This window comes from Ornithodoros turicata, unplaced genomic scaffold, assembly GCF_037126465.1.
Source record: "Ornithodoros turicata isolate Travis unplaced genomic scaffold, ASM3712646v1 Chromosome135, whole genome shotgun sequence".
NCBI lineage: Eukaryota > Metazoa > Arthropoda > Arachnida > Ixodida > Argasidae > Ornithodoros > Ornithodoros turicata.
In genome coordinates this window covers 290,753-317,651 of record NW_026999312.1, presented here as the reverse complement: position 1 = coordinate 317,651, position 26,899 = coordinate 290,753, and the positions used below count along the sequence as shown (strand labels likewise).

General features: G+C 43.9%; 6 long non-coding RNA genes across 6 annotated transcripts; 1 reads left to right on the top strand and 5 right to left on the bottom strand.

Moving 5' to 3' along the window:
• Positions 1-1,624: 1,624 nt before the first annotated feature.
• LOC135372262 (uncharacterized) lies at positions 1,625-1,953 on the top strand. Its single transcript, XR_010415925.1, has 3 exons — positions 1,625-1,691; positions 1,750-1,822; positions 1,881-1,953. It is a non-coding gene; the product is annotated as an uncharacterized LOC135372262 (long non-coding RNA).
• An 839-nt stretch (positions 1,954-2,792) lies between these two features.
• LOC135372265 (uncharacterized) lies at positions 2,793-3,323 on the bottom strand. The gene is made up of 3 exons (XR_010415927.1): positions 3,223-3,323; positions 2,953-3,140; positions 2,793-2,874 (listed from the first exon to the last, which is right to left on the bottom strand). It is a non-coding gene; the product is annotated as an uncharacterized LOC135372265 (long non-coding RNA).
• A 1,198-nt stretch (positions 3,324-4,521) lies between these two features.
• LOC135372258 (uncharacterized) lies at positions 4,522-5,418 on the bottom strand. The gene is made up of 3 exons (XR_010415921.1): positions 4,952-5,418; positions 4,682-4,869; positions 4,522-4,603 (listed from the first exon to the last, which is right to left on the bottom strand). It is a non-coding gene; the product is annotated as an uncharacterized LOC135372258 (long non-coding RNA).
• Positions 5,419-7,953: 2,535 nt separating this feature from the next.
• On the bottom strand, positions 7,954-8,850 carry LOC135372261 (uncharacterized). The gene is made up of 3 exons (XR_010415924.1): positions 8,384-8,850; positions 8,114-8,301; positions 7,954-8,035 (listed from the first exon to the last, which is right to left on the bottom strand). It is a non-coding gene; the product is annotated as an uncharacterized LOC135372261 (long non-coding RNA).
• A 439-nt stretch (positions 8,851-9,289) lies between these two features.
• Positions 9,290-10,186, bottom strand: LOC135372260 (uncharacterized). The gene is made up of 3 exons (XR_010415923.1): positions 9,720-10,186; positions 9,450-9,637; positions 9,290-9,371 (listed from the first exon to the last, which is right to left on the bottom strand). It is a non-coding gene; the product is annotated as an uncharacterized LOC135372260 (long non-coding RNA).
• Positions 10,187-10,625: 439 nt separating this feature from the next.
• LOC135372256 (uncharacterized) lies at positions 10,626-11,470 on the bottom strand. The gene is made up of 3 exons (XR_010415919.1): positions 11,056-11,470; positions 10,786-10,973; positions 10,626-10,707 (listed from the first exon to the last, which is right to left on the bottom strand). It is a non-coding gene; the product is annotated as an uncharacterized LOC135372256 (long non-coding RNA).
• Positions 11,471-26,899: the final 15,429 nt, after the last annotated feature.

Genomic DNA, 26,899 nt, shown 5'->3' with positions numbered 1-26,899 from the left:
ACATGTCAATTGCTCTGGTCCTGTAACAGTTCCTCTCTCTTTGCAGTGTTTTGATGTCAGAGCTTGACTGATGGTTGCACATGGCACCTTCTTATGTTCTTCTTTTGAAAAATAAAACTGTGAGTATAATTACATGTCAATTGCTCTGGTCCTGTAACAGTTCCTCTCTCTTTGCAGTGTTTAGATGTCAGAGCTTGACTGATGGTTGCACATGGCACCTTCTTATGTTCTTCTTTTGAAAAATAAAACTGTGAGTATAATTACATGTCAATTGCCCTGGTCCTGTAACAGTTCCTCTCTCTTTGCAGTGTTTTGATGTCAGAGCTTGACTGATGGTTGCACATGGCACCTTCTTATGTTCTTCTTTTGAAAAATAAAACTGTGAGTATAATTACATGTCAATTGCTCTGGTCCTGTAACAGTTCCTCTCTCTTTGCAGTGTTTTGATGTCAGAGCTTGACTGATGGTTGCACATGGCACCTTCTTATGTTCTTCTTTTTAAAAATAAAACTGTGAGTATAATTACATGTCAATTGCTCTGGTCCTGTAACAGTTCCTCTCTCTTTGCAGTGTTTAGATGTCAGAGCTTGACTGATGGTTGCACATGGCACCTTCTTATGTTCTACTTTTGAAAACTAAAACTATGAGTATAATGACATGTCAATTGCTCTGGTCCTGTAACAGTTCCTCTCTCTTTGCAGTGTTTTGATGTCAGAGCTTGACTGATGGTTGCACATGGCACCTTCTTATGTTCTTCTTTTGAAAAATAAAACTGTGAGTATAATTACATGTCAATTGCTCTGGTCCTGTAACAGTTCCTCTCTCTTTGCAGTGTTTAGATGTCAGAGCTTGACTGGTGGTTGCACATGGCACCTTCTTATGTTCTTCTTTTGAAAAATAAAACTGTGAGTATAATTACATGTCAATTGCCCTGGTCATGTAACAGTTCCTCTCTCTTTGCAGTGTTTTGATGTCAGAGCTTGACTGATGGTTGCACATGGCACCTTCTTATGTTCTTCTTTTGAAAAATAAAACTGTGAGTATAATTACATGTCAATTGCTCTGGTCCTGTAACAGTTCCTCTCTCTTTGCAGTGTTTAGATGTCAGAGCTTGACTGATGGTTGCACATGGCACCTTCTTATGTTCTTCTTTTGAAAACTAAAACTATGAGTATAATGACATGTCAATTGCTCTGGTCCTGTAACAGTTCCTCTCTCTTTGCAGTGTTTTGATGTCAGAGCTTGACTGATGGTTGCACATGGCACCTTCTTATGTTCTTCTTTTGAAAAATAAAACTGTGAGTATAATTACATGTCAATTGCTCTGGTCCTGTAACAGTTCCTCTCTCTTTGCAGTGTTTTGATGTCAGAGCTTGACTGATGGTTGCACATGGCACCTTCTTATGTTCTTCTTTTGAAAAATAAAACTATGAGTATAATTACATGTCAATTGCTCTGGTCCTGTAGCAGTTCCTCTCTCTTTGCAGTGTTTAGATGTCAGAGCTTGACTGATGGTTGCACATGGCACCTTCTTATGTTCTTCTTTTGAAAAATAAAACTGTGAGTATAATTACATGTCAATTGCCCTGGTCCTGTAACAGTTCCTCTCTCTTTGCAGTGTTTTGATGTCAGAGCTTGACTGATGGTTGCACATGGCACCTTCTTATGTTCTTCTTTTGAAAAATAAAACCGTGAGTATAATTACATGTCAATTGCTCTGGTCCTGTAACAGTTCCTCTCTCTTTGCAGTGTTTTGATGTCAGAGCTTGACTGATGGTTGCACATGGCACCTTCTTATGTTCTTCTTTTTAAAAATAAAACTGTGAGTATAATTACATGTCAATTGCTCTGGTCCTGTAACAGTTCCTCTCTCTTTGCAGTGTTTAGATGTCAGAGCTTGACTGATGGTTGCACATGGCACCTTCTTATGTTCTTCTTTTGAAAAATAAAACTGTGAGTATAATTACATGTCAATTGCCCTGGTCCTGTAACAGTTCCTCTCTCTTTGCAGTGTTTTGATGTCAGAGCTTGACTGATGGTTGCACATGGCACCTTCTTATGTTCTTCTTTTGAAAAATAAAACTGTGAGTATAATTACATGTCAATTGCTCTGGTCCTGTAACAGTTCCTCTCTCTTTGCAGTGTTTAGATGTCAGAGCTTGACTGATGGTTGCACATGGCACCTTCTTATGTTCTTCTTTTGAAAAATAAAACTGTGAGTATAATTACATCTCAATTGCCCTGGTCCTGTAACAGTTCCTCTCTCTTTGCAGTGTTTTGATGTCAGAGCTTGACTGATGGTTGCACATGGCACCTTCTTATGTTCTTCTTTTGAAAAATAAAACTGTGAGTATAATTACATGTAAATTGCTCTGGTCCTGTAACAGTTCCTCTCTCTTTGCAGTGTTTAGATGTCAGAGCTTGACTGATGGTTGCACATGGCACCTTCTTATGTTCTTCTTTTGAAAAATAAAACTGTGAGTATAATTACATGTCAATTCCCTATTGAAAAATACTTCAGAAAATCTTACAAAAGAAATCTCTCAGACTGCTGAAGGAATTTCTATGAGGTTATGAGACTAAATCTTACAAAATTTCTCTCAGAGTTTCTTACAGGGATCCTGTAGGATTCCAGGGAGGATTTCTTACAGGCAGGGGCAATGCAGCTTTCTTACAGGGCTTCTTACAGGGTGGCCTGTGAGGCTTTCTCACAGGATTTCTTACAGGCCTCGAGACCCGCAAGAAAGCCTGTGAGAAAGTGTAATGGGCCACCCTGCAAGAAACATCCTAAGAAAGTTGCACTGCCACGTATGATAATTGAAGGATCCCATACTTACTTGCTGAGAAGTATTGAGAGTAAGTCGCATGCCGCCACTGTAAGGAATGTTGCAGAACATTTGTGGCCCAGCCAATAAGTTCAGAAAGGCATGACCCAACGCATTGTACACGTACTTGAAATGTCCAATGCGACGACCAAGAAATTTCTTCATGTGATTATGACAACTTTTTGTTTCGCACATTGGGAACGCGTAGGCTTTCTTCCGTAAAAGCATCATCCAACTTTCTCGAGACGAGAATGGGTTACGACCACGTACGAATCCAATTAATTTCCGCTCGCTGCCGCTTCTTCCGAGTTTAACCTAGAAGAAACAGCATTTTAAAAAGCACGGTTAAAACAACATGTGTGTGCGTGAGAGATAGGCATAGAAAGATGTAACATACCGTTTGCCCAAAGCACAGTTGCTATAACCATCTCACTGCATTCTACCTTCCATTCCTCAGAATACGTGCGAACAGGGGTAAAGACGCATAAAGAATGAGAATGCGTAGTATGGACGATTATATACCACACACACACACGTGCTATATACCTCAAAAGCGACGAAAATCCTGAATTCCTGGCGATATTTGCATGAGATGCGTAGCTGCGTCCATGCGCTTCAACGTTTCAAAGCAGACTAACGAACTTGCTGGCAGTTGGAATAAACGCTGTTTCTGAATCACGCTGTTTTCTCATAGAGATCACAAGGCCAGACCCTGAATTATCCCACAGGATATTTTCACATTGGTGTGCCTGTGATGATAGGTATTCGAATCTGCATCCTTTGTGGGAAATTCTGAGAGACGAAGACGCTTCTGTAAGAAATTCTGAAGGAATGCTATGTTTCTATGAGATTTTCTGAAGTATTTTTCAATAGGGCAATTGCCCTGGTCCTGTAACAGTTCCTCTCTCTTTGCAGTGTTTTGATGTCAGAGCTTGACTGATGGTTGCACATGGCACCTTCTTATGTTCTTCTTTTGAAAAATAAAACTGTCAGTATAATTACATGTCAATTGCTCTGGTCCTGTAACAGTTCCTCTCTCTTTGCAGTGTTTTGATGTCAGAGCTTGACTGATGGTTGCACATGGCACCTTCTTATGTTCTTCTTTTGAAAAATAAAACTGTGAGTATAATTACATGTCAATTGCCCTGGTCGTGTAACAGTTCCTCTCTCTTTGCAGTGTTTTGATGTCAGAGCTTGACTGATGGTTGCACATGGCACCTTCTTATGTTCTTCTTTTGAAAAATAAAACTGTGAGTATAATTACATGTCAATTGCTCTGGTCCTGTAACAGTTCCTCTCTCTTTGCAGTGTTTAGATGTCAGAGCTTGACTGATGGTTGCACATGGCACCTTCTTATGTTCTTCTTTTGAAAAATAAAACTGTGAGTATAATTACATGTCAATTCCCTATTGAAAAATACTTCAGAAAATCTTACAAAAGAAATCTCTCAGACTGCTGAAGGAATTTCTATGAGGTTATGAGACTAAATCTTACAAAATTTCTCTCAGAGTTTCTTACAGGGATCCTGTAGGATTCCAGGGAGGATTTCTTACAGGCAGGGGCAATGCAGCTTTCTTACAGGGCTTCTTACAGGGTGGCCTGTGAGGCTTTCTCACAGGATTTCTTACAGGCCTCGAGACCCGCAAGAAAGCCTGTGAGAAAGTGTAATGGGCCACCCTGCAAGAAACATCCTAAGAAAGTTGCACTGCCACGTATGATAATTGAAGGATCCCATACTTACTTGCTGAGAAGTATTGAGAGTAAGTCGCATGCCGCCACTGTAAGGAATGTTGCAGAACATTTGTGGCCCAGCCAATAAGTTCAGAAAGGCATGACCCAACGCATTGTACACGTACTTGAAATGTCCAATGCGACGACCAAGAAATTTCTTCATGTGATTATGACAACTTTTTGTTTCGCACATTGGGAACGCGTAGGCTTTCTTCCGTAAAAGCATCATCCAACTTTCTCGAGACGAGAATGGGTTACGACCACGTACGAATCCAATTAATTTCCGCTCGCTGCCGCTTCTTCCGAGTTTAACCTAGAAGAAACAGCATTTTAAAAAGCACGGTTAAAACAACATGTGTGTGCGTGAGAGATAGGCATAGAAAGATGTAACATACCGTTTGCCCAAAGCACAGTTGCTATAACCATCTCACTGAATTCTACCTTCCATTCCTCAGAATACGTGCGAACAGGGGTAAAGACGCATAAAGAATGAGAATGCGTAGTACGGACGATTATATACCACACACACACACGTGCTATATACCTCAAAAGCGACGAAAATCCTGAATTCCTGGCGATATTTGCATGAGATGCGTAGCTGCGTCCATGCGCTTCAACGTTTCAAAGCAGACTAACGAACTTGCTGGCAGTTGGAATAAACGCTGTTTCTGAATCACGCTGTTTTCTCATAGAGATCACAAGGCCAGACCCTGAATTATCCCACAGGATATTTTCACATTGGTGTGCCTGTGATGATAGGTATTCGAATCTGCATCCTTTGTGGGAAATTCTGAGAGACGAAGACGCTTCTGTAAGAAATTCTGAAGGAATGCTATGTTTCTATGAGATTTTCTGAAGTATTTTTCAATAGGGCAATTGCCCTGGTCCTGTAACAGTTCCTCTCTCTTTGCAGTGTTTTGATGTCAGAGCTTGACTGATGGTTGCACATGGCACCTTCTTATGTTCTTCTTTTGAAAACTAAAACTATGAGTATAATGACATGTCAATTGCTCTGGTCCTGTAACAGTTCCTCTCTCTTTGCAGTGTTTTGATGTCAGAGCTTGACTGATGGTTGCACATGGCACCTTCTTATGTTCTTCTTTTGAAAAATAAAACTGTGAGTATAATTACATGTCAATTGCTCTGGTCCTGTAACAGTTCCTCTCTCTTTGCAGTGTTTTGATGTCAGAGCTTGACTGATGGTTGCACATGGCACCTTCTTATGTTCTTCTTTTGAAAAATAAAACTGTGAGTATAATTACATGTCAATTGCTCTGGTCCTGTAACAGTTCCTCTCTCTTTGCAGTGTTTAGATGTCAGAGCTTGACTGATGGTTGCACATGGCACCTTCTTATGTTCTTCTTTTGAAAACTAAAACTATGAGTGTAATGACATGTCAATTGCTCTGGTCCTGTAACAGTTCCTCTCTCTTTGCAGTGTTTAGATGTCAGAGCTTGACTGATGGTTGCACATGGCACCTTCTTATGTTCTTCTTTTGAAAAATAAAACTGTGAGTATAATTACATGTCAATTGCTCTGGTCCTGTAACAGTTCCTCTCTCTTTGCAGTGTTTTGATGTCAGAGCTTGACTGATGGTTGCACATGGCACCTTCTTATGTTCTTCTTTTGAAAAATAAAACTATGAGTATAATTACATGTCAATTGCCCTGGTCCTGTAACAGTTCCTCTCTCTTTGCAGTGTTTAGATGTCAGAGCTTGACTGATGGTTGCACATGGCACCTTCTTATGTTCTTCTTTTGAAAACTAAAACTATGAGTATAATGACATGTCAATTGCTCTGGTCCTGTAACAGTTCCTCTCTCTTTGCAGTGTTTAGATGTCAGAGCTTGACTGATGGTTGCACATGGCACCTTCTTATGTTCTTCTTTTGAAAAATAAAACTGTGAGTATAATTACATGTCAATTGCTCTGGTCCTGTAACAGTTCCTCTCTCTTTGCAGTGTTTTGATGTCAGAGCTTGACTGATGGTTGCACATGGCACCTTCTTATGTTCTTCTTTTGAAAAATAAAACTGTGAGTATAATTACATGTCAATTGCTCTGGTCCTGTAACAGTTCCTCTCTCTTTGCAGTGTTTAGATGTCAGAGCTTGACTGATGGTTGCACATGGCACCTTCTTATGTTCTTCTTTTGAAAAATAAAACTGTGAGTATAATTACATGTCAATTGCCCTGGTCCTGTAACAGTTCCTCTCTCTTTGCAGTGTTTTGATGTCAGAGCTTGACTGATGGTTGCACATGGCACCTTCTTATGTTCTTCTTTTGAAAAATAAAACCGTGAGTATAATTACATGTCAATTGCTCTGGTCCTGTAACAGTTCCTCTCTCTTTGCAGTGTTTTGATGTCAGAGCTTGACTGATGGTTGCACATGGCACCTTCTTATGTTCTTCTTTTTAAAAATAAAACCGTGAGTATAATTACATGTCAATTGCTCTGGTCCTGTAACAGTTCCTCTCTCTTTGCAGTGTTTAGATGTCAGAGCTTGACTGATGGTTGCACATGGCACCTTCTTATGTTCTTCTTTTGAAAAATAAAACTGTGAGTATAATTACATGTCAATTGCCCTGGTCCTGTAACAGTTCCTCTCTCTTTGCAGTGTTTTGATGTCAGAGCTTGACTGATGGTTGCACATGGCACCTTCTTATGTTCTTCTTTTGAAAAATAAAACTGTGAGTATAATTACATGTCAATTGCTCTGGTCCTGTAACAGTTCCTCTCTCTTTGCAGTGTTTAGATGTCAGAGCTTGACTGATGGTTGCACATGGCACCTTCTTATGTTCTTCTTTTGAAAAATAAAACTGTGAGTATAATTACATGTCAATTGCCCTGGTCCTGTAACAGTTCCTCTCTCTTTGCAGTGTTTTGATGTCAGAGCTTGACTGATGGTTGCACATGGCACCTTCTTATGTTCTTCTTTTGAAAAATAAAACTGTGAGTATAATTACATGTAAATTGCTCTGGTCCTGTAACAGTTCCTCTCTCTTTGCAGTGTTTAGATGTCAGAGCTTGACTGATGGTTGCACATGGCACCTTCTTATGTTCTTCTTTTGAAAAATAAAACTGTGAGTATAATTACATGTCAATTCCCTATTGAAAAATACTTCAGAAAATCTTACAAAAGAAATCTCTCAGACTGCTGAAGGAATTTCTATGAGGTTATGAGACTAAATCTTACAAAATTTCTCTCAGAGTTTCTTACAGGGATCCTGTAGGATTCCAGGGAGGATTTCTTACAGGCAGGGGCAATGCAGCTTTCTTACAGGGCTTCTTACAGGGTGGCCTGTGAGGCTTTCTCACAGGATTTCTTACAGGCCTCGAGACCCGCAAGAAAGCCTGTGAGAAAGTGTAATGGGCCACCCTGCAAGAAACATCCTAAGAAAGTTGCACTGCCACGTATGATAATTGAAGGATCCCATACTTACTTGCTGAGAAGTATTGAGAGTAAGTCGCATGCCGCCACTGTAAGGAATGTTGCAGAACATTTGTGGCCCAGCCAATAAGTTCAGAAAGGCATGACCCAACGCATTGTACACGTACTTGAAATGTCCAATGCGACGACCAAGAAATTTCTTCATGTGATTATGACAACTTTTTGTTTCGCACATTGGGAACGCGTAGGCTTTCTTCCGTAAAAGCATCATCCAACTTTCTCGAGACGAGAATGGGTTACGACCACGTACGAATCCAATTAATTTCCGCTCGCTGCCGCTTCTTCCGAGTTTAACCTAGAAGAAACAGCATTTTAAAAAGCACGGTTAAAACAACATGTGTGTGCGTGAGAGATAGGCATAGAAAGATGTAACATACCGTTTGCCCAAAGCACAGTTGCTATAACCATCTCACTGAATTCTACCTTCCATTCCTCAGAATACGTGCGAACAGGGGTAAAGACGCATAAAGAATGAGAATGCGTAGTACGGACGATTATATACCACACACACACACGTGCTATATACCTCAAAAGCGACGAAAATCCTGAATTCCTGGCGATATTTGCATGAGATGCGTAGCTGCGTCCATGCGCTTCAACGTTTCAAAGCAGACTAACGAACTTGCTGGCAGTTGGAATAAACGCTGTTTCTGAATCACGCTGTTTTCTCATAGAGATCACAAGGCCAGACCCTGAATTATCCCACAGGATATTTTCACATTGGTGTGCCTGTGATGATAGGTATTCGAATCTGCATCCTTTGTGGGAAATTCTGAGAGACGAAGACGCTTCTGTAAGAAATTCTGAAGGAATGCTATGTTTCTATGAGATTTTCTGAAGTATTTTTCAATAGGGCAATTGCCCTGGTCCTGTAACAGTTCCTCTCTCTTTGCAGTGTTTTGATGTCAGAGCTTGACTGATGGTTGCACATGGCACCTTCTTATGTTCTTCTTTTGAAAAATAAAACTGTGAGTATAATTACATGTCAATTCCCTATTGAAAAATACTTCAGAAAATCTTACAAAAGAAATCTCTCAGACTGCTGAAGGAATTTCTATGAGGTTATGAGACTAAATCTTACAAAATTTCTCTCAGAGTTTCTTACAGGGATCCTGTAGGATTCCAGGGAGGATTTCTTACAGGCAGGGGCAATGCAGCTTTCTTACAGGGCTTCTTACAGGGTGGCCTGTGAGGCTTTCTCACAGGATTTCTTACAGGCCTCGAGACCCGCAAGAAAGCCTGTGAGAAAGTGTAATGGGCCACCCTGCAAGAAACATCCTAAGAAAGTTGCACTGCCACGTATGATAATTGAAGGATCCCATACTTACTTGCTGAGAAGTATTGAGAGTAAGTCGCATGCCGCCACTGTAAGGAATGTTGCAGAACATTTGTGGCCCAGCCAATAAGTTCAGAAAGGCATGACCCAACGCATTGTACACGTACTTGAAATGTCCAATGCGACGACCAAGAAATTTCTTCATGTGATTATGACAACTTTTTGTTTCGCACATTGGGAACGCGTAGGCTTTCTTCCGTAAAAGCATCATCCAACTTTCTCGAGACGAGAATGGGTTACGACCACGTACGAATCCAATTAATTTCCGCTCGCTGCCGCTTCTTCCGAGTTTAACCTAGAAGAAACAGCATTTTAAAAAGCACGGTTAAAACAACATGTGTGTGCGTGAGAGATAGGCATAGAAAGATGTAACATACCGTTTGCCCAAAGCACAGTTGCTATAACCATCTCACTGAATTCTACCTTCCATTCCTCAGAATACGTGCGAACAGGGGTAAAGACGCATAAAGAATGAGAATGCGTAGTACGGACGATTATATACCACACACACACACGTGCTATATACCTCAAAAGCGACGAAAATCCTGAATTCCTGGCGATATTTGCATGAGATGCGTAGCTGCGTCCATGCGCTTCAACGTTTCAAAGCAGACTAACGAACTTGCTGGCAGTTGGAATAAACGCTGTTTCTGAATCACGCTGTTTTCTCATAGAGATCACAAGGCCAGACCCTGAATTATCCCACAGGATATTTTCACATTGGTGTGCCTGTGATGATAGGTATTCGAATCTGCATCCTTTGTGGGAAATTCTGAGAGACGAAGACGCTTCTGTAAGAAATTCTGAAGGAATGCTATGTTTCTATGAGATTTTCTGAAGTATTTTTCAATAGGGCAATTGCCCTGGTCCTGTAACAGTTCCTCTCTCTTTGCAGTGTTTTGATGTCAGAGCTTGACTGATGGTTGCACATGGCACCTTCTTATGTTCTTCTTTTGAAAAATAAAACTGTGAGTATAATTACATGTCAATTCCCTATTGAAAAATACTTCAGAAAATCTTACAAAAGAAATCTCTCAGACTGCTGAAGGAATTTCTATGAGGTTATGAGACTAAATCTTACAAAATTTCTCTCAGAGTTTCTTACAGGGATCCTGTAGGATTCCAGGGAGGATTTCTTACAGGCAGGGGCAATGCAGCTTTCTTACAGGGCTTCTTACAGGGTGGCCTGTGAGGCTTTCTCACAGGATTTCTTACAGGCCTCGAGACCCGCAAGAAAGCCTGTGAGAAAGTGTAATGGGCCACCCTGCAAGAAACATCCTAAGAAAGTTGCACTGCCACGTATGATAATTGAAGGATCCCATACTTACTTGCTGAGAAGTATTGAGAGTAAGTCGCATGCCGCCACTGTAAGGAATGTTGCAGAACATTTGTGGCCCAGCCAATAAGTTCAGAAAGGCATGACCCAACGCATTGTACACGTACTTGAAATGTCCAATGCGACGACCAAGAAATTTCTTCATGTGATTATGACAACTTTTTGTTTCGCACATTGGGAACGCGTAGGCTTTCTTCCGTAAAAGCATCATCCAACTTTCTCGAGACGAGAATGGGTTACGACCACGTACGAATCCAATTAATTTCCGCTCGCTGCCGCTTCTTCCGAGTTTAACCTAGAAGAAACAGCATTTTAAAAAGCACGGTTAAAACAACATGTGTGTGCGTGAGAGATAGGCATAGAAAGATGTAACATACCGTTTGCCCAAAGCACAGTTGCTATAACCATCTCACTGCATTCTACCTTCCATTCCTCAGAATACGTGCGAACAGGGGTAAAGACGCATAAAGAATGAGAATGCGTAGTACGGACGATTATATACCACACACACACACGTGCTATATACCTCAAAAGCGACGAAAATCCTGAATTCCTGGCGATATTTGCATGAGATGCGTAGCTGCGTCCATGCGCTTCAACGTTTCAAAGCAGACTAACGAACTTGCTGGCAGTTGGAATAAACGCTGTTTCTGAATCACGCTGTTTTCTCATAGAGATCACAAGGCCAGACCCTGAATTATCCCACAGGATATTTTCACATTGGTGTGCCTGTGATGATAGGTATTCGAATCTGCATCCTTTGTGGGAAATTCTGAGAGACGAAGACGCTTCTGTAAGAAATTCTGAAGGAATGCTATGTTTCTATAAGATTTTCTGAAGTATTTTTCAATAGGGCAATTGCCCTGGTCCTGTAACAGTTCCTCTCTCTTTGCAGTGTTTTGATGTCAGAGCTTGACTGATGGTTGCACATGGCACCTTCTTATGTTCTTCTTTTGAAAAATAAAACTGTCAGTATAATTACATGTCAATTGCTCTGGTCCTGTAACAGTTCCTCTCTCTTTGCAGTGTTTTGATGTCAGAGCTTGACTGATGGTTGCACATGGCACCTTCTTATGTTCTTCTTTTGAAAAATAAAACTGTGAGTATAATTACATGTCAATTGCTCTGGTCCTGTAACAGTTCCTCTCTCTTTGCAGTGTTTAGATGTCAGAGCTTGACTCATGGTTGCACATGGCACCTTCTTATGTTCTTCTTTAATTTTTTAATTTTTGATTTTTTAATTTGTGGAAACAAATCGGATTTAAATCAAGTCCTAGCTTTACTGATAATACTAAATCAAATCAAAATCAAGTCCTGATTTCAAATGTTACTAGCAAATCAAATCATTCTGAATCCGGATTTATATTTCGGATGCCAAATCAAATCCGCTTTTAAATCCGGATTTGTCAAATCCATAACCAAATCGGAGCGTATGGTTTAGCCAGAAAACTTCAATGAAAGGTACAGGTGTCGGCTCAACTCGAATAATCACGGACACAACCGTTCTGGATGGTAGCCAGACCGGCCGAACTGGCTGAGCTGCAGTTTAATATCGCGCGCCGCGATTCCGGGTGCGCTGTCGATGGCGGTAGTGGTGCGGCTACAGCTGCCCCCCTCCTAGGGAGTCGCCGTAAAGCGACGACTGGTGACTAGGCGCTTCGACCATGTTACATGCGGACGGGAAGGGCTCGAATGGGCTGGCGACGGGTCTCCAGGCTGATTGGTGGGAAGCGGGGCGGAGGGACCAAGCGATGCGGCGGCCGGCAAGGTGGAGGCGTCGATGAAGGCAGGTTTTAGGCGGTGGAGGGAAACGGTGTCTTCCCTGCCGTTGACGAGAAGCGTGAAGTAGGCTGGGGTTCTCCGTATGACGGGACAGGGCCCGGAGTAAGGTGGCTACAACCGTTTTTTTACACCGTCGCAGCGGACGAAGACGTGCGAGCACCGGTCAAGGTCGGGGTGTTGGAAGGCGTTGGAGACGCGATTGGAACGGGGGGGCGGGGTTGGGCGGAGAGCGTCCATGGTGTGCCGGAGCCGAGACAAGTAGTCGGCGGGAGCCAGGAGCGGCAGGGTAGGCGAAGCCTCAAGGAGGTCAGCGGGAAGGCGCAGGGGGCACCATAAACAAGATCTCCAGTGGTGCAGCCGAGGTCGGGCTTGAAGGATGTTCGGATGCCCAGCAGAACGAGGGGCAGAGCTTCTGGCCAGGGGGTGTGCTGGGCGGCGTGGAGGGCAACCTTCAGCTGCCGATGGAGTCGCTCAACGAGGCCGTTGGATGCGGGATGATAGGCAGTTGTGCGGGAACGCTTCGTACCAAGAGTCCGCATGAGGTTGGTAAAGAGGGCTTACTCGAACTGAGGACCTCTGTCGGTGGTGATGACAGAAGGTACCCCGAAGCGTGATATCCACGCACTGATGAGCCTTTGGGGCGATGGTGGGGGTGGTAGGATCGGTGATGGGGACGGCTTCCGGCCAGCGCGTGTATCGATCGACGATGGTGAGAATGCACCGGAAACCGTCGGCCAATGGTACGGGGCCAACAAGGTCTATATGTATGTGGTCGAAGCGTCTCGACGGGAGTGGGAAAGCAGAAGGAGCCAGGCGGGTGTGACGATGGACCTTGTTCCGCTGGCAGTATAGGCAGGTCTGGACCCAGCGTTTGATGTCCCTCTTCGTGTGGGGCCAGACCTAACGCTGGGTAATGAGCCGCTTAGTAGCAAGGATGCCTGGATGGCAAAGGCGGCACGCCGAAGGGAACGGGGACAAAAGGACGGGGGCGGCCCTGGGACGTGTCGCAGGCGACCGCCGTCGTGGTACCAGCGAGGTGGACGTCCTCGATCTTCAAGGATGTTGAGGTTGAAGCGCAAAAGGCGGCAGTTCAGGGTCGACAAGCTGTGCCTGAGCCAGGGTGTCGGGCGAAAGTGGTTCATGGGTGGAAGTGCGCTCGGCTTGCGTGAGCGAGCTCAGGCGACTGAGGGCGTCAGCAACAGTGTTTGCGGCGCTGCTGATATGAAGGAGAGATGCCGGACTTCACGGGGGGTGTACCCAGAACCAGAAGACGACAAGGCGTACGTCAGGGGCTTATGATCCGTAAAGACTGTAAATGGGCGGCCTTCAAGAAAATGTCGAAAATGTTTGATTGCGAGGTAGATGACAACTAACTCTCGGCAGAATGTGCTGTAGCGCGTTTCGTGAGGTTTGAGTTTTCGGGAGAAGAATGCAAGTGGGTGCCAGGACTCTGAAACTTGCTGTTGGAGTATGGCGCCGACTGCAACGTTGGAGCATCCACCATGATGCAGCGTTTAGAGGTGGAGAGCAGGGCCTCCAAAGGGTGAAGCAGAGCTGCGCACGATGGGACGAAACGGCGGTAGAAATTTACCAGCCCGAGGAATTGTCGGAGTTTGGTGAGAGAAGAGGGCTGTGGAAACTCTCGTATGGCGGTAACTTTAGAAGGTAAGGGTAGTATGCCGTGGCTGTTGATCCGATGGCCGAGGAAGTCTAGTTCTTGGACGCCGAATTCGCTCTTGGCAGCGTTAATCACAATGCCGTTCTCTTGAAGACGGGTGAAGAGGGCGTGAAGGTGTTGTTCGTTCTCCTCGAGTGAAGAGCTTGCCACTAGGAGATCATCGATGTAGGCGTAGACGAAGGGAAGGCCTCGAATGATGTTATCGATGAATCTTTGGAAGGTCTGTGCCGAATTACGTAGGCCGAATGGCATTCTCAGGAACTCGAACAAACCGAATGGTGTTGTGATGGCTGTTTTGAGCGATGTCCTCTTCCGCCATCGGGATCTGATGATAGGCCCGTACCAAATCGATCTTAGAAAAGGTGGTGGCGCCTTCCGTGTTCGCTGCAAAATCCAAGATGTGAGGAATGGGATATCTATCGGGGACTGTGGCACGGTTGAGAGCACGATAGTCTCCACATGGTCGCCAGTCGCCTGTCTTCTTCGGCACCATGTGGAGCGGCGACGCCCATGTACTCGAGGAAGGGCGGATGATGCCGAGTTGAAGCATGTGATCAAACTCCGCTTTGACTACCTTGTACTTCTCGGGTGCGAGTCGGCGTGGGCGGAAATGAACAGGTGGGCCCTGGGTGATCACATGGTGCACGACTTCATGCTGCGCCGGTTTCGTCCAGTCAGCTGGGCGAGAAAGAGCAGGGTACCCCTGAAGGATGGACGCTGGAGAAGAGTCGGGGGCAGTGAATGACAACAGGTGCGATGGAGGAGCAGGTAGCTGAAGAGCGTGGACAGTGAGAGACGTGGTGCTGTCTATGAGACGCTTCCGGGACACATCAACAAGGATTTTGTAGTGCTTCAAAAAGTCAGCGCCGAGGATGGCCTGGTTAACGTCGGCCTCGAGGAAAACCCAGCGGAAATCTCGCCGGAGGCCGATGTTTAGAGTAAGTGACTGTTGGTTGTAGACTGGGATTATTGACGCGTTGGCGGCTTTGAGGGTGAAACAGTGCTCTCGAGATCCGCGGTAAGAACGGGGAGCGGGGATGACGCTGACCTCGGCACCTGTGTCGATCAGGAACCGCATCCCAGATACGCGGTCAACAATGTAAAAGAGGCGGATGTCTTCGAGGCCGTGTCCACCAGCCGCCACTAGTGGTGGGCCGGGGAGTTTTCCGAGCATGATGATACACGGAACGCAGCCAGGGACACGGACGAGGAAGTGCACAAACGAACTGCCGTTCGTGTGCTGAGTTTTCCGAGGATGTGGTCCAGGCACATGGCTGAAGACAGTGGAAGGCGTCTGTGCCGAAGCGGCGATGGTACCAGCAAACCCCGTCGGTATTGTTGCTGGGTGATCGCGAGTGGCAAGGGGAGCGGAACCCAGAACGAGGTCTGGGGCAACGGTGACGTTGGCGGCGAGGGCTTGGGGAGCGGGAACGGGTGGCAAGGGCCGCGACGAGTTGGGTAAGGTGGTTGAGCTGCAGTGTAATACCATGCTCGTCAATTCGCGGAGCCAGTGATTGCCGAGGAATGTCGGACGGGGAAGGCAGCAGTGCTGGTCGCTCAATGACGTCAACTTGTGGAGAGGCAGACGCTACCTCCATGACCGCATCGGCAAGCGCAGCCAACTCGTCCAAGCTGAGGTTTGCCGCAGTAGCTAACACCATCTGTACGTGGCGGGGAAGGCGCTGGAGAAATAGCTGCCAGAGAAATCTATCGCCGGTGGAAGATAAGTCGCCACTGCTGCCGGGCGCATCGCTTCCGAGGAGCTGTTTCATGCGCCGAAGTAGCTGCGTGGGGCGCCGCTCGCCAATTTCTTCGGCGGAGAGAAGCTGGTGTAGTCGGTCGCGGTCGGAAGACGATGTGTGTTTCAGCAAGGCTGACTTGAGTTGATCCTATGGATTTTCCGGAGGCGGGGTGGTTATGAGATCATAAATCGTCGTTATGAATCATGAAATCGTTCCCTCCCGCGCCCGACAATACTGCTTTGGCGAACGTACCAGCCTCGGACACCGATTTACAAGCCCTCCAACAGTCGCCGCAGTCACTCAACCTCCAGAGCATTCCCTACCTGGAGGGGATTTCATGCATGTGCAGCTTGCTTTTCTTGAAATGGTGGGATCCACCTTTACTGTGGGCACGAATCCGTTTAGAAAAACGTGATTCAATCGGGATTCCAATCCTTTCGGTTGAATGTGATTCAATCCGAATCCAAATCCCGTAGAAATCTGTCGTCAAATCTCAAATCATATCCAAGCTCTAAGCATTGCCGCAAATCAAATCCCAAATCAAATCCACCTTCTTTCCTGCAGGCATAAATCCGGATTTAAATCAAATCCTCAGATTCAAATCCCTAACACTGATGTACACACACTCAGAAAAAAATCGAACAAAAAAACTGGTCTTGGGGTTGCCTCTGGTAACATAATTTAACTACACAAATACAGATATGATATAAGTTATGCAGATATGATATAAGTGCAGATATAAGTTGAAGGGAACTAGAATATATATTCAGAATGATTACTGTGCAGATACCCTGCGTAAGCGTAAGTTACTTTGGGAAAGTGCGAAGGGGGATAGCGAGCATGGAAAAAAGGTTACACTGGTGCACGACAAACTTCGCATAGATGATAAGCTGTATGTATGGGACGATGTGTCAAATCAGCGAATAACAGGAAGAGGGATATTGGCAAATACTCAAAGCTAGCGGTCAAAGTCGCACCAACTCCGGTTACTCTCGCTAAATGCGAGAAGCATTGTCAACAAATTAGATAAGCTTTTGAAGCACACAAGCAGCACAATGTACTGACCCAAGCAGCACAATGTACTGAAAGTCGAGTGCAATAGGGGTGGACGGTATGTGTCTTATCAATGTTCCTTAGTTTCACGAGTCTGTTCAAGGTCTTCCACCTACCCGTCCACCCCTATTGCCCTCGACTTTCAGTACATTGTGCTGCTTGGGGAAAGTCGAGTGCAATGGGGGTGGACGGTATGTGTCTTATCAATGGTCTTTAGTCTCACGGGTCTGTTCAAGGCTTTCCACCTACCCGGCCACCCCCATTGCACTCGACTTTCAGTACATTGTGCTGCTTGGGACTTTTGTTGTTACACGACCCACATATTTGTGTTATCAGAGAAACATGGTTGCATGTAAATATTAGCGACGATGAGATTGTCCCTCCAGGTTATCATTTGTACAGACGTGATAGGGGTTCACGTGGTGGTGGAGTAGCGGTTATTACAAAAAGTACAGTTGATGTTATTGTTATGGAACAGATCAGTGACCATGAAAGTTTGTTACTGAAAGTGTCTATATGGGGTAGGATATTTTTCGTTTGTGCGGTTTATCGACCACCAGATGCTGATGATACATTTCTCTGTAAACTTTATGATTACTTGCTAAAACTACGTGATAAAAATGTCATTGTAACAGGAGACTTTAATTTACCTTCTGTTAACTGGAATAACTGCACTTACGGTAAAGCATCAGCTATTGATATGATCTTGGATATAATGTTTTCGATGAATTTATCTCACTTGGTAAGAGAACCCACACGAGGTAATTCAATTTTGGATCTTCTCTTTGTCAGTGAAGGATTTGTTCAGGGTACAGTTAAGGGGGAACGCTCCGGCTTGGTGACGTCTTCTTCTTTCACTAGATGGCGCGCGGGAGAAATTTTTATGCTTTGCTTTTTTTTACCCTCCTTGCTCTCCTTTACGTAAGTGACGGTTTCCTCCTCGTAAGGGCGGAGCCGTCGAGAGCACGTGGGCTTCGGCCAGACCTTGAGCTATGAATCACGTATGGTTTGCTGCTATATTTGTCCATGCTTTATTGTGTTTAGCGGCGGCGCGTGTTTGAGATGTGGCGTGTGGCTCAGCTGCTTCGATCGTCTCGGCTGGTTTGTCATCGCTTCGTAGATTTGCTGACAGTTTCGCGAATGGCTTGAAGTGATAATCCATTTGGACTTGCTTACAGAATGAGGGACGCTAATTGGGATGGCGGAACTGAGCAAAACCGAGCGACCAACTTGTGTCTGATTTTTCGTTCTTCGCAATTTGGGTGATAACATTGTGTACATTTACAGCATGCGGATTAGGCGGTACAAATCGATCAAGTAGCTTTGCGTGGCGTATTACAGAGAAAGCCCAGGATTCTCTACCTGTCTGCTGCAGTCCCAGTTGGTGAGCAGCGATAAAGGTAGGAAGGGACATAGTCGTGGCCATGTCTCCTGTCTATGTTGGTATCCGGCTTCTTCTGAGATCCAACATGATGACTGAAATCCAGAAAGCAGTAGACGTATTCGCAGACAGATCCGATATGCTGCTCCTCGACGCAACAAGTAATGCCGCTGAGACCTACATGAGCATGGTGGCGCGTACAGTCGGTGGCAAACGCGTTGACTATGCAAAGGGTAAAAGTTACGGTAACAGATGTCGCGTCCTAGCTCTTGCATACAACATGAGAGGTGCGAGATGGCACGACTTCTATCTGCGCAAGTTCGTCGCGAAAGGTCCATCATCCGCTCTGAAGAAACTAATAACATCAAGACAAAAGCACAACGAACAAAAATGCAAAAGAGCGTTGCGGTTCGACAGGGATCCAATATCGAGAACACTCAAATTCGCAAGCACCGTTGGGGACAAGGACTATGGAGGACAATCTCAAAAGCCAGATCTGGACAGGACAATTTTTATTGAGAAAGCCAAAGACTTTGTGCGTGGCATACAGATGACCAGCCAGGAAGCTGACAGTCTGCAGAAGTCTACACTAGAACAGAACAAGTCTGATCTATGGCACTCACAAAGAAAGATGAGGATACCATCAACCTCAGTACATAGTATATGTCGCCCACATAGAAAAACCTTCAAGCACTCTTTAGTGAAGGCCATAATGTATCCCAAGTCGTTCCGCAGCAAAGATTGTCAGTACGGCATCGACCACGAGGAAGACGCAGCATCAGCATTCCAAGCCAGATACCCGAACGTTGAAGTGAAAAAATGTGGCCTTTTCGTCGACCCTGATATACCTTACGTATGCACCACTCCTGACCGCCTTATCGACAACGACGGAATCCTCGAAATAAAATGCCCTGCAACAGCACAGAATTACATGACCATCGCAGAAACCGCTCGCAACCATTCCATCGGCGTAAAAATATCGAAAGACGGCAGCTTATATCTTCCAGAATCACACAAGTACTTCTATCAAATACAAGCTCAGCTAAACATTGCGAAGAGGAGCTACTGCAAACTCGCAGTGTGGTCGCCGACGAACCTGCAAGTTGTAACCATCGAGAGGAACCTTGCGTTCTGGCAAAAAATATTGCCTAACATTAAGAACTTTTATGTAGGATATATGATTCCTGAGCTAGTTGATCCACGAGTCACGAGACACATGGAACTACGGGATAAAGCAGTGGACATAAGCGAACTGGACGAACTTTTTAAATTCTGTGGCAACTTCATCATCCTGGCAAGCTGCATAATAATGTTATTCGCGTGCAGCGAGTGTAGATATCGTATGTGTATACAGTCAGTCTAGACCTATACGTATTTGGTGTACTGTACTTAAAATACTGTGTTTTAAATACAATTAGCGGTATTTTGGCACTCTACTTGATACATTTTGTTTTGTGTATTTGTACGCTATTTAAAATGGATTTCATGGTATTTTGTACTCAATAACCTAATTACATATTTTGGATCTCCCTCTCAAACTTCCTGTGTCTCGTCTTTCATTATCTTGCTTGTTCAGTGGAAATTTCCTGAGTCCCTAGGGCTCGACCCGGACATTGGCCCTTCCTAGAAGCCTCCATTTAGAGATCTTGCCCTGTGTGTACTAATCCTTGGCGGGTGAGGGTTCAATTATGTGTGCCCTGACGCCGAATTCTGACCTCGCCGGGCAGGGACCTGCTAGAAGTTTGCTTTGTTTTGGTCACATATACTTAGTGGAGTTATGTGGTACCTCTTTGTCATCTTTTTGGGACTTGTCTTTAAACGAGTTTTATCACACAGCGGCGGCTAGCGTATTGCGCGGGGTTTAGGTGATTCATGTCACATAGCAGCGACTTGCCGCATTGACCAGTGACTTTTTGCGTTCAAGGATAAATAGTATCTTAATTGTATTTCAAATACCATTTGAAGTATTTTACTCTATCTTAATTTCTTCGATTTTCGTGTACTTATACTCTATCTTAATTACAATCTAACGTTAGTATTTATTGTATTTACTTAAATACATTTTCGAGTACCTTGTACACGTCTGACTCAGTCTGCATGCAATGCAATCTAATGCATGCATAACTTTATACGCTCCTGTTGGTGAGCGCATTGCGGGAGCAATCGGACTGTGCGTGGCTGGCGCTTCCCTTTCATTCTTTTTGCAATAAATATATCCGCCCTCACCCATCCCCCCAATCGAAATGTTGTGCAAATCACACCATGGAGATAGGGTGACGGCAGGAATATCCCCATGACTTGCCTGCGTCTGTTATTTCACGTATCATAATCGCACAATTCAACATAAGTTCACGGCCGAAAATATGATGTGCTGCACCATCGGTGCAAGCACGCAAATAACTGTGGATGAAGCCGTGTGGTTGGTCTCACACAAATCCTGTAGCTAGACCCGGAAAAACCCAACGGACATCCATAACGAGCAAGGCGCAAGCAAGATCAACCGTAGTCTTATATGCCCAGTGTCAACAACTTTAGCTGGATTTTTTTGTATCTCTTGTACCTACGGTCACCCGCATGCATGTTATTTGCGCTCCCCTGTGTGTACGTGGTGCAACTAAGCAGAAATGAATAACACTTGTCTATGCAGATGAACAGTCCATTTGATTGGCTTTAATTTTGTCCTCTGACAACTAGTACAGATCGCACCGACACTTAGGAATGACCTAGAGTACATAGAAATGGACTTAGGAACGAAGAGAAGCACATGCACGATAAAATTCCATAAACAGATGGTCTGATTTATGACGAACAGAAGCTGCTGTTGTATATAACACAGCCGCACACGGCGTTCGAAAAGTCCTCATGAGTGGAATGCTACACAATAATAATGGTACACAATTCACGCGTCTTTCCGACACACTTGTTCAAAATCAAGGCACGTCTTCTCGTTCTCAAGCCACATTTCACGGCGATCCTTCCCGTAGCGGCCGCTTAGTTACATCCTCGACACCTCATCACCCACACATCGACTTGTGTTGGTTGCATGACATGTCAGCACATCTTGACCATGCCAGATTCAGGTATGAATACTGAAAAATATATGGCTCCATATTTGGGCTGAAGCATACACTGGGTCGTGAACCACTGTAATAAAACAAGCGCACTCCCGAAAACATCACGCAACTGACATACAGAAAGTACAAGTCGTACCTTCTCTTCAACACCTATTTGTATCGTGCATTACGCCACGATTACGCCAATTTATGTCCTACTGATTGCAGCCGAGGTCGCAGTAACAGGCCATGCGTGAGGAACATCGATGCACGACGCTGACGCCGGATAGAGCAGGCAAAGTCATTCACCATGATAAGACACGCGCCGTTCTGGCCCGTCGCCAAGGCAGGCTGAAACACCAACCTCACGCAGTGCACGTAGCCACGTAGCCGTTTGCCTTCCCTCTCACTCTCGCACCTCCCATCTCGATGTATCCCCTCTCCCGGAGCGGAAGCCCACTGGGGGCAGCACAATGCAGCCTATGCTAGCAGACGACAAATGTCCACACATTTGTCCCGTTCATCTTGAATAATACGAATGTTAACGTTGCAACTTAGCTTGTACTGTCATCAGGGGACACAGATGCACATCCTGACATATTTTTCAGGCGTTTATTTCGTCGCTGAAAGGTCTGAGGAAGTAATTTCTGCTGCTCCCATAGGACTCCATGTATTCGCATTCACAGAAACAAAAAATCGTCTAAATTCGCCTATTTGCTGTATTCAGATAAAAAATATGTCAGGACGTGCAGAATTTGCCCATGTATTAGCAGCTCGGCGTACTGCTCCATTACTGCAGTAGTTTTCGAGATGAACTTTCCAAAGCAATGCCCATAGAGAATACATTGGGTTGATTCCGCCTTAAGGTGGAAGAGGGTATTTCAGATCATGACTTAATAAATTATAACTATACATTTCACGAAGAGCATTCTTTGAGTGCTTCTGATGTTCCCACGACGAAGGATTTTAGTAAAGCAGATGATATTGGGAAATTAACTACCTTGAATTTAACCTTGACACTCTTTCAACTGACATTGAGACCCTGTGGAGACAGTTTCGTGTCACTGTCGGGTATTGTATTGCAAATTTTGTTCCCATAAGAAGAGTCCCAAAGCGCAGAGTAAACCCTTGGATTAGCCGTGAAATTATTCACATCACATCACATCACATCGCATCACATGAAACGTAAAATTAAGCGGCTACGTAAAAAATTTAGAACTTACTTGCCAGAATACATATCCTTAAAACATTCCTTGGTGTCGAAAGTTAAAGAAGCTAGAACAAACTTTTTTAAGCATAGGGTTGAAGAATTTATCAAGAACGATCCGCAGAGATTTTGGCGCTATCTGAAACAACCACAAAAAGAGGTGACAAAAATAAGTGTAGATGATGTACCTATAACTGAAGCGGGTTTAATTGCTGACGAATTTAACAACTATTTTCAAAGTGTCTACTTGGAAAGGGATTGCTACCAATTACGGAATCAACTTTCTAATTCTGGTTGTGACCTTTTTCTAAGTAGAGAGGGTGTCCTTGAGATGCTCCTCAATGTGAACCCCAAAAAATCAACAGGGCCTGATGGGGTCCCAAATGTATTCCTGAGGCGCTACGCGGAACAGATATCTGGTTTTTTAACACACATTTTTAACTTGTTATCTACTAGGTGTTTTACCTGGTGATTGGCTTAAGGCACGTGTAGTCCCTATTCACAAAAAAGGTGATCAGTTACTTGTCAGCAATTACCGGCCGGTGTCAATTACTAGTACTAGTTGCAAAATACTTGAACACGTTCTTGTTGTCTACATACAGAAGTTCTTAAGTGACCACAATGTTTTGTCCAAATATCAGCATGGCTTTAGAAAAAATATGTCAACTGTCAGTCACTCAGCTTGTGGATGTTGTACATCAATTTTCCAGTGTATTAGACAAATGTGGTCAATTAGATGTGTTGTTCTTGGATTTTTGCAAAGCCTTCGACAAAGTCCCACATGGAAAGTTGTTATATTGTCTGGAAAGCTTAGGGCTCCCTGCATTTGTTGTGAGATGGATCCAAACATACCTCAATGACAGGCAACAGTTTGTAGAAATTAGTAATCGTCCTTCAGGCATGTGTGCTGTTAGTTCCGGTGTCCTTCAGGGAAGCGTATTGGGACCTTTGTTGTTCTTCATTTATATCAATGATATTGTTACTGTGATTCCAGATGGTGTTTCAATAAGGCTATTTGCAGATGATTGTGTGATTTTTAAGGAGGTCACGAGCCATGCTGATCATTTATTATTACAGAATTCTATGGTAGCAGTTTTAGAATGGTGTAGCCAATGGGGAATGAAGATTAATTTGGATAAGACAGTACTGATGCGACTTACAAGAAAAAAGTTACCGAGTGTGTTCCCATATTTGCTTGGGAGTCAAGAAATATCCCAAGTACAGAAGTATAAATATTTGGGGGTGACAATCAATAGTAGACTAACGTGGTCTGATCACATTTCTGACAGCTGTGCATTAGCCCTGAAGAAATTAGGATTTATACAAAGGAAACTTAAATATGCACCGGCACAAACAAAGCTACTCGCATATAACACATTTGTTAGATCAAAACTTGAATATGCAGCAGTAGTTTGGGACCCGTATCAGAAAAGTGATATTACACTACTGGAGAGGGTACAGAGAAGAGCCATAAGATTCATTTTTGGGAAATACAGAAGAACTGACTCACCTAGTAAGCTGATGCAGGTAAACAACATTCAGACACTTGAACTGCGCCGAAAAATTAGTCGGATATTATTTCTTCGTAAGGGTCTGATGGGAAATGTCGCATTAAATTTACCAAATTCTCTGAAACCGTCCTTGTTGAGAAGAACACGACACAGTCAGCGGGAACAAATGCTAGCACAAATTTTTGCAAGAACTAATGCATTTAAATATAGTTTCTTTCCTCGAACGATAGAAGATTGGAATTCATTGCTCGGAAGTGTTTTCGAGTCAGGTAATTTTATAAGTAACGTGGAGCAATTTTATTTTTGTTTTCAATAGAATGCCTTGTGGTGTTGATTTAATAGATATGGTGTATGATCGTGTTTTGATGGGTCAATTTACTGAGCTCTGTTTTGTTGTCCATTGTTGAGTATGTGTCAAACATGTATGCCACTCCTGTTTGGGCCACATATTGGCTTACAGTATTAATAAATAAATAAATAAAATAAAATGTGCAATCACACACATTTGCAAGGAAAGCATGACCATTATTGCAGTTGCAACAGTCATGTCAGTACATCATGCACACTTTGGTATTTTTGAAATTTCTCAAACATTTCCATATTTTTTATATTCGACGTGCTGGACAACTAGTGTGCAACACCAGATATGAAGTTTAACTCTGAGCCAGTATGGGTCATGGACACACCGGTGTAACATGAGCAACAATAAGGCAGATGACATGTCAACAGGTTGCAAACCGCTGTTCCATCTTGCACATTTGTCATGCTCATCTAGGTATTTTTGAAATTTGGAATATGAATAGGATGAATAAATGTTAACATAGTGCATGCTATCCGAAACAAGTTCTTCCACACACCCCTCACACACAAAAAAAAAATAGGTATTTGGTTTGCCTCTGTGCATGCAGCGTCTCTGATGAAATTACCTAATATTGATACAAACAGTCTGCAGGACGCACACTAAGATGTTCAGCACATTGAATATAAGAGATGTGGAAATGTTTAAAAATTTTCAAAAATACCTAGATGTGCATGACGAATGTGCAAGATGGAGCAGTAGTTTGCAACCTGTTGACATGTCATCTGCCTTATTGTTGCTCATGTTGCACCGGTGTGTTCATGACCCCATACTGGCTCAGATTTCTACACGATATCTGGTGTTGCACACTAGTTATCCAACACGTTGAATATAAAAAATATGAAAATGTTTGAGAAATTTCAAAAATACCAAGGCGTGCATGAGAGGCTTCTGTATTTCCTTCTCTCCACCGACGCGTGTTTGCTACAATGTTCACCGCTTTGTATAAAAGCTTGTGAGCTCCCAGTCGGAGCATTCGTTTATCTTAGTTCTGTCTAAGAACTACCGCTCTTGTGCTAGCGAGCTAAGCAGCTAGAATAAAGAGTTTGCCGATTATTCGCCGTCTCGCTCGTCTGTTTTCATCCGTGACATTATACTATGGCGAAATTTCCTTCGTAGCATTCAGAGCTTAGCATTCGCCAGCAATGTACTCCCAACTTGAAGACATTTTCTGCGGGATACAACTTTATTTCAGGATGATGGGTGGAGAGTTTCATCGCCGGGTGCTGGAGGTGAAGCGGGGATTCAAGTTCCGTTACAATTTCGCATTGTTGTATTCAATTGTATTTTCCTTTCGGATGGGAGAGAGTAAAAAGCCTGTGCTGTTCGTGAATAACAAAGGCCTGAAAATAACCAGTGGTCTCCCCTCTTTAGCTGAAAAAAAAGAAGCAAAAACAAACAAACAAAAAAGGAGAGGACACTGATTGCCTGCTCCGTATGTTCGAGTCAAAAGTTACAGAAAAAGAGGTGCTAAGGACACGCTGCGAGCTTCCAACTCCCTTCGAAGAAACATCTCTCGAACAAACGGCGTCGGTTTGCGATCAAACGGCTTTCGACCAAGCGGCGTTAGATCAAGTGCTGTTATGCTATTTATGATGTTTCTTACTCATGTTTGTACTGTTATCAATTACTTTTCTTCAAATAACAGCTTAGGATTTCGGAATATCCAGTTATAATGCGATGAGGACGATGCGATGGACTGTGGACGGTGGACTGTCAAAAACAAGCCTAAACTAACCTAAATTCTGAAAACTAACCTAGGACCCGGTTCTAAACTAGTTTCCCACCGGGGACGATTTCTCCGTATCGTTGTGAACAGCTGAGGAAACGGATCATAGCCGATCAAGCGCTATCACATTATTTGTTTTAAATTGGGAGACGGGATCTTTTAAATTAACATTCATGCTAACGCATAGTAAAACAATTGAACAAAGAACATAAATGCGGTGGGATCCGGACAAAATGTCCCCGGACGATATGTCCCCGGCTGCCGTCCCTCGCACGCGTTCATGAAATCAAGCGTTTGACGACTTTTTCGCGTTGTTCATAGTTACACAAAGAGATGCGATGTCGTTGCGATGACTGCTGGTGTGAAAATTGCTGTGACTTGTGATGACTTTTCCCCTTTGACTGTGATATCCGTTCCTGTAATTCACGGAGGTACGGTTTGATGAAGTGAAGACTGCTGGTCGTTGTGATTTCTCTCTCTTTTTTTAAACCGCGATATCGACGCGTGTAATTTAATTTACTTTACGTGTTGTGGCGACTTTTTCGCCTTGTTTGTATAGTAATATTCGTGAGCTCTCTGACCGCTCGACAATAAGTGGGCAAGAACGAAGTGTCAGTGATTGTGGGTTTTTGCTTATGTACAGGTAACATGATTTATGGCAAGGCAGAGAATGCAAGCACAATAAATCGACACTGTATATAACAACAATAACCAAAACTGCCTACAG